Below are 14,628 nucleotides of genomic sequence, written 5' to 3'. Positions count from 1 at the left end.
TTCCCTCTAAAAATAGTTTTGCAAGATTCATTTGGTAGTGTGAATAGAGAAAAGTTTCCAATGAAATATGATGGTAGTGTCTTTTGACCTTTAATTATGTTTGTCATTACATTGTAATTTATTGTAGATAAATAGATGTCATTATTGTAGATAAAAATAATAATTGAACTTTTTCCATTCCAGCTAAACCTTTAAATCCCAATTTATTGATTACACCTATATTAGTGTCTTTTTTTTTTAATTGTATATCATTATAAATCTATTTTAGCTTATCTTCTAAATGTATTCATTTATTTGATCATTTGTAATTGTATTATTTTATTTATCTGTTATAAATGAATAACTACATCTAAAAGATTTTGCATTTAAAACATTAAAAAGTAATTAAAGGGGGTTTTCACTCATAGTTACTGGTATGCTCAAGCATGTCATTCAGCAATGGAAGGCCAGGATCCACAATATGCATATTGTGTTAAAAGAGAAAGATTTCCATTTGATCAGACACAATGGAGGAAGACTAGATCTCCGTTTTGCAATTTCCTCTCCTTCGTTAGAGGAGCCAAACACGGTGCGAATAAATTTACTGCCAAATTAATTACCTTTTCCCCAACTTTAGACAATAATACCAGAAGCTGTCTGTCGGAACACATCTCTAATTATTTTATTAATGTTTGATTCACAGTTCAGGTACAGCGATTTCACATTTTTTATTAACTTTATTATACTTTGAAGTGAATGTGTATTATTATATATTAAATGATCTTGAATTGAATTACCCAAGTGCCAAAATCAAATCAACAGATTTTTGTTTTCGTCTCACAGATATTGTTAAAAATTGAACAAATCTATTGTGTAATTGAAGCCACCAAGTTTTATTAATGAGATTTTTCAAGCTTTCACTATTTGTCTTCTAAGCCTCAAATGGTGAAATAAATGAATAGAATTGAATCACACAGGCACACTGCATGAAATTGTGCTTTAAAGTTCATCATCACTTATATGAGCGGAAAAGAATTTAGATTCAGGTTTTTATATGTTAGAAAATCATGCATTTTTCACTTAAACAATTTTTACTTAACTTTGCTTTATTCTTAGACAATACATACCATTTAGACTTAATGCTACACTACAATTTTATGTTTATTTAATAAGAATAATAAATGATTATTGTGCATTTTTTCACTTGTTTGTTGCCAGGTGGTGATCTTTGACTCTTATCTGTTATGAAAGACTATAGTAGCAGGAAACTCAATGTCAAACAGTAGCATGTATTCTGCAGGCATGGCAAACATTATTTAGACCCGCTTCTGTGGCCAGGGTATCAGGCTTGGGGGTCTGGAGCTGTATCAAGCCATCAGAGCTGGCTTATCCGGACTCCTGCAAGGCAATGCTTGCCTTCCCGTCTGGCTCCTGCTTAGATCCTGTCTCAAGGAAATAGGCACCAGACTGGCCACTGCTCTCTAAGACCCACTGCGAACAAGAGGCATAATGCGGTTTTGTGCAGTGTAGATGAGTTGTAATGCTTGAATAGACCACTGAACTTACAGTAAATATACCACAAGCAAGTGTAAAACACCATATTTTCTGTTTTTAGTAAGTAGCTCTCTGTGTTTTTAATGTTTGATGCTGTAGGTTTCATATGAAATGATCATATTAATGGCAGTTTTATGGCTAACATGCTTAAACCACTTTGAGAGGTTTAGTTATATGATATATAAATCATTTGAAAGGTCAGCTTGTCCTAGCATAAACTCGTCTTTCTTTCTCTTGAAAATCTCCACACGAATACAGCATATGCATGCTATACCGTCTATATATGACAGATCTTATGGCTTATGATGTATGAAGTGCTTTATATCAAATGAAGACCTTGTTTCTGGCTCATACTTCTTATCAAGCCTGTCTGTGATATGACCCCGGCACTCAACTGGTTAAAGTGTGTCCGCAATCCATCTTCAGGACCCCCTGCATATTAACATTGATCTGTTGGAAATGAAGAACAGACGTGTGTTATCGTTTACAGTGGGAAAATTTTTCTTTTTGTGATAGATCTGGAGAGCAACATTTCTGACAAATGGCCTTTCTAATGTGTTTTGTTTTCCGTCAATAGTGTGGCTCTTCTCTGGATTGTGGATCAATAGAGGCAAACGTTCTGTGTGGTAGGATTTAAAGGGATAGTTCAGGCAAAAGTGAAAATTCTGTCATTATTTACTCAGCTCATGTCGTGCTAAACCTGCATGATTTTCTTTTGTTTTTCAAACACAAAACGAGTGATTTAGCAGAATGTTCAAGCTTCTTTTTTGGTGGAAAAAAACCCTGCTTTCTAATTAACATCTTTTGTTTTCCACCGAAGAAAGAAAGTCTTACAGGTTTGGAATGACATGAGGGTGTGTAAATGACAAATGATTTTCATTTTTGGGTAAACTATCCCTTTAAGATTGCTCTTTAAACAGTTTCTTTCTTGCCTTTTGTACAAACTTTGGCAATGATACTTTGCTTTTTATGTGTTAATACCCCTCTGTGTTTTTGAACAAGCCTTGAATATTCAGTGGTGGGTAGTCCGTATGGGGGGGAAAGTGTTTTTACCAGTGAACATACATTTTCAGGACTGTTTCCAGAGCTTTTGGGTGTCTCTCATGTGTGAGACTGCTCAGTGGAGAGTAGACTCCCCTCGGTAGAAACATCTGTTGTAGAAGGGCCTGTCACTTTCCCTTTTGTAGGCTCTGTCTCTTCCTCAGACTGAGACTGTCATCAGGTTTGATCATTTACGCGGCTCAGAGAATAATGTAGCAGAATTGGGCATGCGTTCATGCAGTTGAGTAACTCTCTGCGTATACGGTTTTTCTCCTTCAGATTCCGTTTCGAGAGGAGATGTTGTTTTTGTCACCGAAGCCAAAATTTGAAGAGTGAGACAAAACGAAAATAATATTTTTTTCCCTTTCTGTACTCTTTGAATTTTAAATGTTGACATTTGTAGACTTTATATGTTTATGTTTGTAATGACTTGGAGAAGCCACCAAGTTTAAACTTGCTTTTTGGTTGCATTTTACATCATGATTTTTTATGTTCTGGCATTAACTTGAAAAATAATAGATGTGATAGACTTAAGCTATTCGCACAGACAGGCAGGCTCATTCATTCAGCCTTATCTCAAAGTTTTCATAGATGAGATATACCCATGTCTAAAATGGCCCAAAGGTGTGGTGTCTCTCAAGGCAGACAGGAAATGTTTTTAGAGCAGCGCCACAACAGTGCCACAAGGCTCCTCACCTCCCAGTGTCTTCAGGTCAACTGCCATTTATCTTGTGTCAGAGAGCACCTTGAAGTGATTCTTCATCTTATCTTGACATTAGAGCCGCGTCAAAACATGATGTCTATGCCACTGGAGGGAATCCATAAATAAATGTGTAAATGCAACCTGAGCAAACAAACTCAACCTTCGTTCTGCATTTATTAATATACTATTGCACGGGAATCTCTGTGTATGGTGAAGCGATTTAAGTTTAAGGACTTTTTTTGGATAGTTCATTCATGAATTTTTAGCTGTAGAATGGAAATCATCCCTATTTTTGTAACTATAGGTACTGAAAAAGTTTTGTATAATGTTGACCACTGTTTGTTATGGAAGCCATCAGAAAAAAAGGTAACTTTTTAGTAACTTTATATTTGTCTTCTTATCTCACAGTTGTTGCAAGTTTAGTTTCTTGTAAATATGACTTTAGATCTCACAATTGCAACTTTATTTATTGTATTCTGGCATCATAGCACAGTTGTGAGTTTATCGTAATTGCAACTTTGGTAATGCTTTATTTTACAGTGCCGTAGTTACAAGTTACTACATGTACTTACTATAGTAATAACAGTAAATTATGCATTATTGCAAGTAACTAACCCTAAACCAAACCCTAACCCTAACTGTAACTCTAAGTATGTAGTTAATTAATATTACTCAGTACTTATTTGAGTAATTACAATGTAATTATGGCACTGTAAAATAAAGTGTAACCGCAACTTTTTATCTTGCAATTGTGACTTTTTCTTGTAATTGCAACTTTATATCTCATTTTATCTCACATGGTAATTTATTTTTTGTAAATGTGACTCACAATTGTGACTTTATTGTAATTACAACTTTATATCTCACTGTTGTGACTATTAACTGCAACTTTGTAAGCTTACAATTGTAACTATTTTTTGTAAATGTAAATGTGATTATTTTAGTTGCAACTTTGTTTCTCAATTATAATTTTTATTAATATGACTTTATATCACAATTGTGACTTTATATTGCATGATTATTTCTCTTAAATATAAGTTTACATCTCACAATTGCAACTATTTATCATACTTGCAAATTTATTTCTCACAATCTAACTTTATTTTTTATTTTATACTTGACAGTATAAAATAAAGTTTGTTGAGGTTTATGATATCTCTAACGAGCCTTTAGTATTTCTGTATTATTGCTCAAACGTGCATCTGATTTCTGTTGGGAACATTTTTTCTCTTCAATAAGATATTGACAATACAACTATTATTGACACTTTAACAATTACTTTATTAATAGCTCATGGCTATCTCTGCACAGTTTGAGTAGTTTGAGTTGCTATAATTGGATTTGATTTTTTGCTCCTTTGTTTATTGTCATTGTAAATGTAGCTTTGGTTCAACCTTTTTTTTTTTTTTTTTCAGCACAAGAAGTGCATTGCAAAATACACCTTTCACATTTAGATTAACTCAGGACAAGCTCAGCCAGACCTTTGCAGTTGGATGCACAGGTGGTTACTGGGTTCACCTGCCCTCTGTAAAGATTGTCTTGCTTATGAAAATACAGGTTATTTCAGGACGAAAACATGCTTGGCTTCAGCGTAAGGGCCCCGTGCCACTTTTGCCTGTCACCATATTGCTCATCTTGCACAGCGAGTGGAATTCCAGCCCCGGTCTGCCCCGCTCTCTCGCCAATGTGTGTGTTTTGTTCAGAGACTGTATTCCATTCTTCTAACTTTGTTCCATTGACTGAGTTGCCCCGAGTGAGCTATGAGAGACGCTGGCTTTCTGTGCCAAAGGTACGCTAGCATTACTGTCTGAAGAAAATAAAGCTTGCTGTTTCGCTTTGCTGCCACCAGATGCAATTCACAGCATGAAATACGGGCGGTAGTCTCTGGTCTCTGCACTTTGTGCAAAAAAAATTACTGGGTGCTTTAAACTCAAAACCCACCATTTTCATTTTCAAATGATACAACGATGAAGTCATTTTTTTGTATTTGTCTTTAACTCATTCTCATTGTGAAGATCAGATTATATTTTCTCAGAGGTACGGATAATTTGATTTTAAGAATGTATTATTATTTTTTTATTTACTATGAAATTGTCAGAATTTCAAAATGCTAAAGAAAATTATTCTTTAATAACTTCATCCCATTTGTGCTTCCATAATTAAAGAAATAATGGATTTTGTCATCAAAATATAGAACGTATTAATCATTTTAACTCCATGAAGATGATACTGCATCTTGTGTTCTGAAGTTTACACTATACACTGTAAAAAAAATTATTTTCATGAGTTATCACAACATTTTTTCTTTTGTCAAATCAACTTAGATAACTAATTTCATTCAGAAAACATAATATCTAGAGTTTCTGTTAATGAAACCAACTGCCTTCATTGTATTAGCTTAAATTTTTAATTTCAATGAACTCAAAAAATTTAAGGAAACCAGGTAACTTACTTTAAGTTAAACCAACAATTCCTTTTTTACAGTATATGTCTGTTGCAGTTCAGTGTTGTTGGAGATTGGCACATAATAAAAAAAAAAAAAATAATAATAATAAAAGCCCTGATTAAAATTTCCTGTCTCTTACCTACCATAAACAATCCCCCACACAGTCTTTTTCCCATGGCCAATTACCAGATCACCTTTTCCAGGCTCCTGGTCTGTACGATTCCACACCTGTGCTATAAAACGCAGAAATGTTGGCCCTTCACTCAGTGAGACAACACCAGTTACTTGCAGTTATTGTACTTAGCTTCCCTGTCCACAAAAGCAGCTGTAGCTTAAAGGTTAAAGTGTGTTTGTCCTACAAGCTGTTTTAAGAGGCATAGTTGTTTTAGCCTCACTTTTATTGACACTAACCAGTTTTTATTGTTATTTGCATTGTTTTTTTGTTTTTTTTGTGAGTGTTAAATGATTTTTTTAAAAATTGTATCTGGGATATACTGGGATGAATTTGTAAATAATAAAGGAATAATAATATAAATTATTTGTATTTAAGTATTATTTATGTATATATTTTTGATATTTTTTGTAATTTTTTATAATATTGAACTGTCGTATTGTGGTGCAAAAAACTTGCCATGTTGCCATTTATGTTGTTTTTCTCGAGATAATTAATATTGAAGCTCCCTCAAGGTGAAAAAGGCAGATCAGAGAGGCTTTTACATGGTTCCGATTTTCAGTGGAGCCCATGTCATTTTCATATTGATTAATTATCTCCCCCTCTGACGTTCCAGCAATGAACTGGCCCCTTCTCTATCTCAGAGATATATTTTATCTTCCTCCACCATTCATGTACACATTTATTGAATGTGGAGACCTCAGGATTCATCTTTTGGCCACCATAGAAGCATAACTAATGGCAACATTAGAGTGGTTTTGTGAACGAGGCGACCGGATGCAGGTTAACCAAGCAAGAAATAATCTAGGATTTTATATCCTGCATGAACGAGCATAGGATATGCCAGGAATAAATTCATCCCCCAAAATAATTTGGGAGGGCGCGTTTTCAATGGGACGGTTTTTGGGGAGTCGGATTGCCGCCGCTGATATGAAAGGAAGGGACTCGTATACGCATGTGTGGCATTTATGAGCAGATAATCGCTGTCAGTTTAATGTTTGGTCGAGGTCAAATGATCTATTTTGTCTCTGACCACACGTCTAGACAGCTGCCATTTAGAACTTCGCGTTTCTTTGTGTGCATTCAAGACTTGGCCCGTTCTACTCCTCCTGCCCAAACAAGGATTTTTTCGAGCGGTTGACATTGCCACACAAGCTGTCTGTGGAATCCCCTTTAATTAAAGTGACATTTGAAGCTTTTCTTGGCCACTAATAAACCTGGAAACCCATTAAGATCTTCCTAATTACTCCGTTTGGGAGGAAGGAGAAACACATGGGCAGCCAGCGCAGGGGTTAGCCCGCTGGCATTTGGCCCCAGAAGCTTAGAGCCACACAAAAGAAAATGTCCCCTCGGTTACCCATCCCTCCCAGCTGAGCTCTGCTCCCCCTTGTGTTTTTGCTCACGATGAATGGAACTATATGACATGTCAGTCTTAGAGTGTCCATTCATGGAGTTGAGGGAATGTGTGAATGAAGCCTCTTAATTAGAGCGGCCTCGGCGAGTCACCTGACTCGTCATTAAGGTGGTATTAGGCGAGCCCTCTGTTTTAATACGACCAGGGGAGGGAGCGTCTCTCTTTGTGCATGAGTCGGGCATGACAGTGAAGCACTCGGACCGACGTTAAAGAGAGAGTTCACCCAATTCTTTCATGTTCTTGCACTCATGTTGCTGTATGTGAAACATAGAGCAAAATGTCTTTTTTTTTGTTCATACAATGTTGTTTGTTTTGGACCCCATTGATTTTGTTGTACACTTTCAGAAAAAAATGAACAAAAGGTACATCCGTTACCTCTAAAGGTACCTCAAATGTACATATTATTACCTAAATGGCCTTTTTGAAAGATTGCCGCTCTGTGACAGCTTTTGTACCTTTTTTTTCTGAGAGTGTATGAGCAAAAATAATTGATCTACCTATGCAATATCTTCTTTTGTGCTCTCATACAGGTTTGGAACAACATGAGGGTGAATAAATGATGACAGAACTTTCATTTTTGGGTGAACTGTCCCTTTAAGCAGCTCTAAAGCTGAAGAAATTAGCGAGTGACACTAAATATGTGTTTATACGTTAAATTTAGTGTGTATTTTAGCTTCTCTGAGGACTTTTCTCTGGTTGAACTGCGTGCTTTTGGGAATCTTACGCAGGGCGCCAAACGCGACTCGTGAACCCCCTCATCATCCAAAAACGGCTGCTGCACAAACAAATAAAGATGATGAAATTCTCTTATTGTCATTTCTCCGTGTGAAGCTCAAGTCTAAACAGCCCTCTGGTGTTTTCTGGTACAAACAGGCTGATGTGTGTTTAGTGCATGTCCTAGTCGGCAGATTAATGACATTAACGAAGTTTCCATTAGGCCAGCGATGGGGGGAGACAGGGGCGTCCATGCGGAAAGCCACATGACTGAAGCACTGATAAGAGAAAATGAAACACATCTCCGTGGGCCAAGAGGGGCCAGGAAATGCCACTCCAAATTAGCCGCCGGCCCAGTTTGTTGTTACTTCATTAGCCCAACAGCCTTGGGAAAAATAAAGAGGGAGGTTACGACCTCTCCCGTGTCCAAATGGGAGGCCCAAAAGAGAGTCTCTCCAAAGTTTGCCTCTCTCCCTCGCCCTGCTCTCTCTCCCTCTCTGTTTCTCTCTATCTAAAGACAGGTGGCTGGGAGGGATGTTCCTGGCACCAAACCAGAAATGACAAAAACCACACTAGATAACAATTTATTTAGCGCTCAAACACAGGCCTGGGGATAGCCATCAGGTAGCGTGCCACCCAGCGCCAACACGGAGCAAGAAGGCCATCGATGCAGAGCTAAGAGCAGAGCAGAGCCGAGCGGCTTGCTTTGTTTCATGTTTTAGCATACCGAGATATTTTTTTTTTTTTTTTAAAAAAGCTCAAGTTCCACAACTAAGCTTTTGGTGTTGCTTGTACAAAACCCCTTTACACCAGCTAAAACCCAAAAAACCTTAGCCTTGAGTTGTGATCAGGTTTCTGTGTTTTTGGGTCTGCATTAGCTTAGCATATTTGTGGAAAACAAAACCCCTTGAGGCATAGTGCGGCCCTTGTTGTTGGTAACGTGAGTGCGATAGCAGCTCCTCATTTAGCCGTTGGTGACTTTATTAAAGTGTATAGTTTCAGACCCCTGGTGCCTTAGCTATTGTATTCTCACCCCTCTATAGCAGGGTTAAGTCCTGCGCTGCTTGTGAATACACAAAACACCTCTCAGCCACATTGACTGCATTCTAATGCATTCAACTCGCATTGAAGCCGAAGTGATTGTTGCTCTTATTTGTCCTGGAGTTAAATGACATAAATGGAAGTCTTAATATTGGTCTCCTTTTGTGTTCATTTCAAAATATTTGACAAATGTTGATGGTCAAAAAGGTCAATTACATATAGGGTTGTCAATTAATTGTAAGAAATAATGTGATCAAGAAGTTTACACAATCATTTATGTTAATGTCTATAATATTTCTGTGGTTCAGTTCTCAAGTGCTACCAATGTTTTTGCAAATCCGCACTGCAGCCCCGATGCTGCAATAAAAATGGAACACAGGGCTCTTGAGAAGTGTTTTTCAATATAACTATTTGACATGGCATCTTAAAAAAATAGGGTGCTTATGAAGCAAAATGATGAGATGCAACGGTCAAATTTGTTAATCTGTATGTGTTCATAAACCAACAGTTTTTTTTTTTTTTTTTTTTTTCGACCAGAAATAAAAATAACAATATGTGAACTTCTTTCTTCAATTATTTAATCTGGCACAATAATCTAATGTCTTTTGAATTATTATTATTAATTTGGGGGCTTCTCTCAGTAAATATGATATGCGATTAATTTGATTAAAAGAATCTCTTATACTCACCAAGGCTGTATTTATTTGATCAAAAATTAAATATACAGTACAATGGTAATATTCAGAAATATTATCAAAATTTATAGTAATTGTTTCTATTGAAATACATTTTAAAACATAATTTATTCCTGTGATGGCAAAGCTGAATTTTCAGCATCATTACTCCAGTCTTCAGTGTCACATGATCCTTCAGAAATCATTCTAATATGCTGATTTGGTGCTCAAAAACTTTTTTTATATTGAAAAGAGTTTTAAAAGATACCTTTTTTTCAGGATTATTTGATTATTAGAAAGCATTTATTTGAAATAGAAATCTTTTTGTAACATTAAAAGTCTTTAATGTTAATGTAATGCATCCTTGCTAAATACAAATATTAATTTCTTTCTTAAAAAATATTTTGAATGGAAGTGCAAATTTAAAAAATGAAATATTTTGAAAGCTCTAATTACATAGAAATGAAAGTTATGTATAATTTTACTACATACAATTAAAATGTAAGGTATGTAAGGTACACATCGTGCACCAACATACATGTTTATCTGTTTTGATCACAGATGTGGATGTCTGAGGTGTAGTTTGAACTATGTTCACAGAGTTTTGCTTTGCCAAGTACCCAGTGGAGGGGAAGACACACGGCGGTCTGTCTGATCTCAGGTGTTAAGTGAGCATGTAATATTCACCTCTGGGCTGAAAGGCAATCAGTGGCCAGCAGTTGGGAAATTACAGCGATGAGCGCAGTAATAACGCTCTGTAACGCTTGAATGTGTGGATGCTTGTTGTATGTCATGTACTTATACTTAGATATACTGTGAATGAGTTCTTGCGCTTCATGGTTTTTATTTAAAGGCGTGATAAAACTGTCTGCTCAATAATGGGTAAATGCACTATTGTTTGAGGAATACGTTTTTAATAATGATTTTGAATATTTTCATCTATGAGCTTGGACATAGCTTAGTGTATGTGGACTGACAGTATGTTGCTTATAACACACAACTTGGAGTGAATTAAGAGTGTAAATGAGAAGTGTGAAACACTTGCTGTGTTTTAAGCTCTTGTGTGAAAATCGCAATGCCAGCCTAGCATATTGACTCTATATTTGTTTTTAATGCAAAATTTGCTTTTAATTTGCTTTTTGTTCACTGTTAACACTCAATGTTTTTGTATCCTTAGGGGATTGCTATAGAGCTTAAATTTAAGTATTAAATGTAGTAAATATATTAGTATAAAGTATATATATTTTTAAATATTTTTTGATGTTTGCCATTATATACTTAAAACAATAATATCTTAGTCTAAACCTAAAATAATATTGACAAACTATATATCAATGAATGCTTCAGGTCACTCAAACCATATATGGAAATGGAAGAGTTATTATGCGGTCACCAATGGAGCCTGGATGAAATCTAGTGGAAAAGTTTGGTTCTGCGTCCAAACAAAATCTTACTGAAAGCTCAATTTTTGAGATATCAACCTCAAATTTGAAATACAACTTAATTAGATTTTAGATTTTGACTTTCATTTTCTTGCAGAGTAAAAGTGTTGTAAAATATATACTTTATATAAATGATAAGAAATCATATTTTTACATTTTCCTAAAGTAAAACTTCAATAACTATTTGTTTTTAATTTCACTTTCATATTTTTTCTTTTACTTCTAAAATAATCTGCCAAGTGTCCCCTTTATAAGGAGACCAAACTTAAGTATGGGCTTAAAAGTATTCAAGATTTCAAATAATTTAAGGAACAGACCCCATTTTTGGTAAACCCGTAAGGGGTTACGGAAATATATCAGTTGCTATTATTAATATGGATATAATATAGATTAAATAGTATATCATTGTCTCATTATAACAAACCCTCCAAATTTATCATACTTCAAATATATCAAACATATACATGAAATATTATACTTTACAGTGCGTGATCTCCATACTCAACAGCACTTAATTGGCAAACAAAAATGTATATGTTCTGTTTTCTAAACAGGTTTGTGTTGGAAACATATTATATAGTTGTATTTCAGCAGAGTATTGTCTTTTGGATTGCAAATTTGTCATCCTACAAAACAAAATTTGTTACCTATAAAGCAGCATTTGCCCTGAAACACATCTGAGTCAAGATGACTCCTAATTGTCAAGGCCATTTTAGGTACCAGCGCCAGTATTAGTGCTGTTTTCTTTTAGTTTCATTAGCTCCCCACTGGAGCCAAAAAGCTCTTTAGTGGTGATGGCTATTGTTGGTGCCCTGGTTAGAGCTCCACTGAGCACGCAATAACATTTTATGTGCTTGAGACGAGACTCAATTCTTTGAGTGTTTCACAGGAGCCAGTGGAGAGGTCATTTATACCCAGTGCTCACTCTGGAGATCTTTGCCTCTCCATCTCGGCATACCTGAACATTTTGATGAACAAAAGCAAAGAAAACAAGTTATTTTAAAATAGACATGGTCCTCAGACAAGATCTTAAGCTGAAGGCTTGGTCATGGGAATGACGCATTTTAGATTTTTTAGATTTTATTCTTTTTTTTTTGTTATAACAAAAAATGAGTCAAGTCTAAATTATTTGTATAGCACTTTTCACACTACACGTTCAAAGCAGCTTTACAGAAAATCATGATGTTGATGTTTATAATATCTTAATATCTTCATGCCTTATAGTTGTATTTAGCAGATTAGAGCTGGGTGATAATAGTTTACATTTTGTGAAGATATGTATGTATGTAGATAAAGTTGGACATACTTATATATCCAACTTTATATAAAGAGGCTGATAATATAGTTACAATGCAATCGTATAGTGTATTTTTTTACTATTAACTTTTTTCCTTTTGGTGACTTAATTTTGAATATTATTTAACATTTCCCAAGCATTTTGGACATTTGCAAGCCGAAGTATCTAAAAAGTGCACAAACAAACAAACAACGTACGCTCCAAGATTCAATATATTGCTTTATTTTCTCATCTGACCATTGTGTAAAATGGTTAATTATTGATTTACAGAGTGTTTATGAAGGTGCTGTAATTTCCAGACACATGTAAAGACGACTCCCGCCCAAAGGGACTGTGCAGACACCCAGGTACCAGAGAAAATGGGCCGTTCACATTCAAAGCCATGTGTTATTTACCGTTGTTTGTAATGTGTGGGGCTGTTAAGCGTCTGAGAGCGGGACTGCATAGCGAGTGTTTACAGACTCTCCCCCAGCAGTGGAGTAAGTGTGGGATCAAGGTCATCTCTGAGCAACAGTAGCGTGATGGGCCATCAAAGAGAGCAGTGAAAGAGCTCTGACAGACACAAGAGGGCTTTTATTGACTTCAGTGGTGTTCCTCAGGTAACAGTGAGGCAGGGCCGAGATGGGAGTCTTTTATCTCTCTCCTTCTCTCTCTCTCCATCTGGAGTTACCTCTGCTGTGTGGGCCTCTTTACCCTAACTGGTCCCACATATACAAGATATGCATATGTGTTTGAACTGTTTGTCTCAAAGAACATTTGTTGTGAATATTGTTGAATTTGGTCGAGTGTTGAACTAAAGAAATAACTTTTAGTGTTAGCATTGGGGGAGGTGGGGGAGGTTGTCACACTTTTTACACAGTGATTATTTCTCATGGCAGATGTATTTTTGAAAGTCAGCTATAGACACATCATAAAGACTACAAAAGCTATTTCCAGCATTGCCTCTGGAAAAAAAAAAATACAGTTCATCGAACACACATTGACCTTTTGTGACAACATACCCCAGTAGTACGGTAGTAGTTGTTGTCAGACTCAACCTGAGCATTTTCAAGAAACTACTAAAGACACATCATTTTCGTCATCACTTGACTGTTCATACTAACACTTGACATTCTATTCTGTTTCTATTAAAAAACAAAAAAAACTTGCTATGTGTACTGTGCATTAAATGTAAATGTTGTTGTCATACTATGGGCAAGTTGTTACAAATGAACAAAATGAAACAATTCATGAAACTGCAAAGATAAAACATTCTATAAAAGTATATAAAAGTATTAGTAAATTAAAAATATACTAAAAATTTACCTAAAAATGCAAAACTTACCTCATCTAAATATTAAATATTAAAAATTTCCCTTGTCATGAGAATGCATAATAACCTTTCTTATAAAATCTATACTAATAGGCCTACTTTTATTCAGCAAGGACACATTAAATTGATCAAATGTGACAGTAAAGACATTAACATTGATACAAATAGATTTTTTGAACTTCCTGTTCGTTAAAGAATCCTGAAAAAACATATGCATCACAGTTTCCACAAAAATATTATAGTAATTTTTGTTTGGTAATAATAAAAAATCTTTCTTGGGCATCAAATCAGCATATTAGAATGATTTCTGAAGGATCATGTGACACTGAAGACTGGAGTAATGATGCTGAAAATCACAGGAACAAGTTACATTTTTTAAAAATAGAAAACAGTTATTTTAAAATAATAGTATATATTTATAATAATAGTATTTCACAATATTTCAGTTTTACTGTATTTTTGATCAAATAAATCAGCCTTGATGAGCATAAGATACTTCTTTTAAAAAACATTAAAAAAATATTATTGACCCCAAAATTTTAAATGGTAGTGTATGTCAGTGTGATTTGTGTTTATTTGTTTACCCAACAACAGATAAAGCAAAAACGGTATGATTTTCAATTTGGAAGATTTTAAAAGTTTTAAAAACTGAATAAGAACATACAAAATCACTGCTAAAGAAAACAAGGGTTAGTGCAACTGGACTTTTAACACAAGTAAAGCCCTTTTGATCTTTCCCATGTGACAGCTAGATGCAGGTTCTCTTATTTCAAATAATATGTTAAAGTTATAATGGTTATAATATGAAAAAAACTTTCAATCTTAAAAACCCAACAAAT

Source organism: Megalobrama amblycephala, linkage group LG10, assembly GCF_018812025.1.
Source record: "Megalobrama amblycephala isolate DHTTF-2021 linkage group LG10, ASM1881202v1, whole genome shotgun sequence".
Classification (NCBI taxonomy): Eukaryota; Metazoa; Chordata; class Actinopteri; order Cypriniformes; family Xenocyprididae; genus Megalobrama; species Megalobrama amblycephala.
This window is presented reverse-complemented; position numbering follows the sequence as displayed.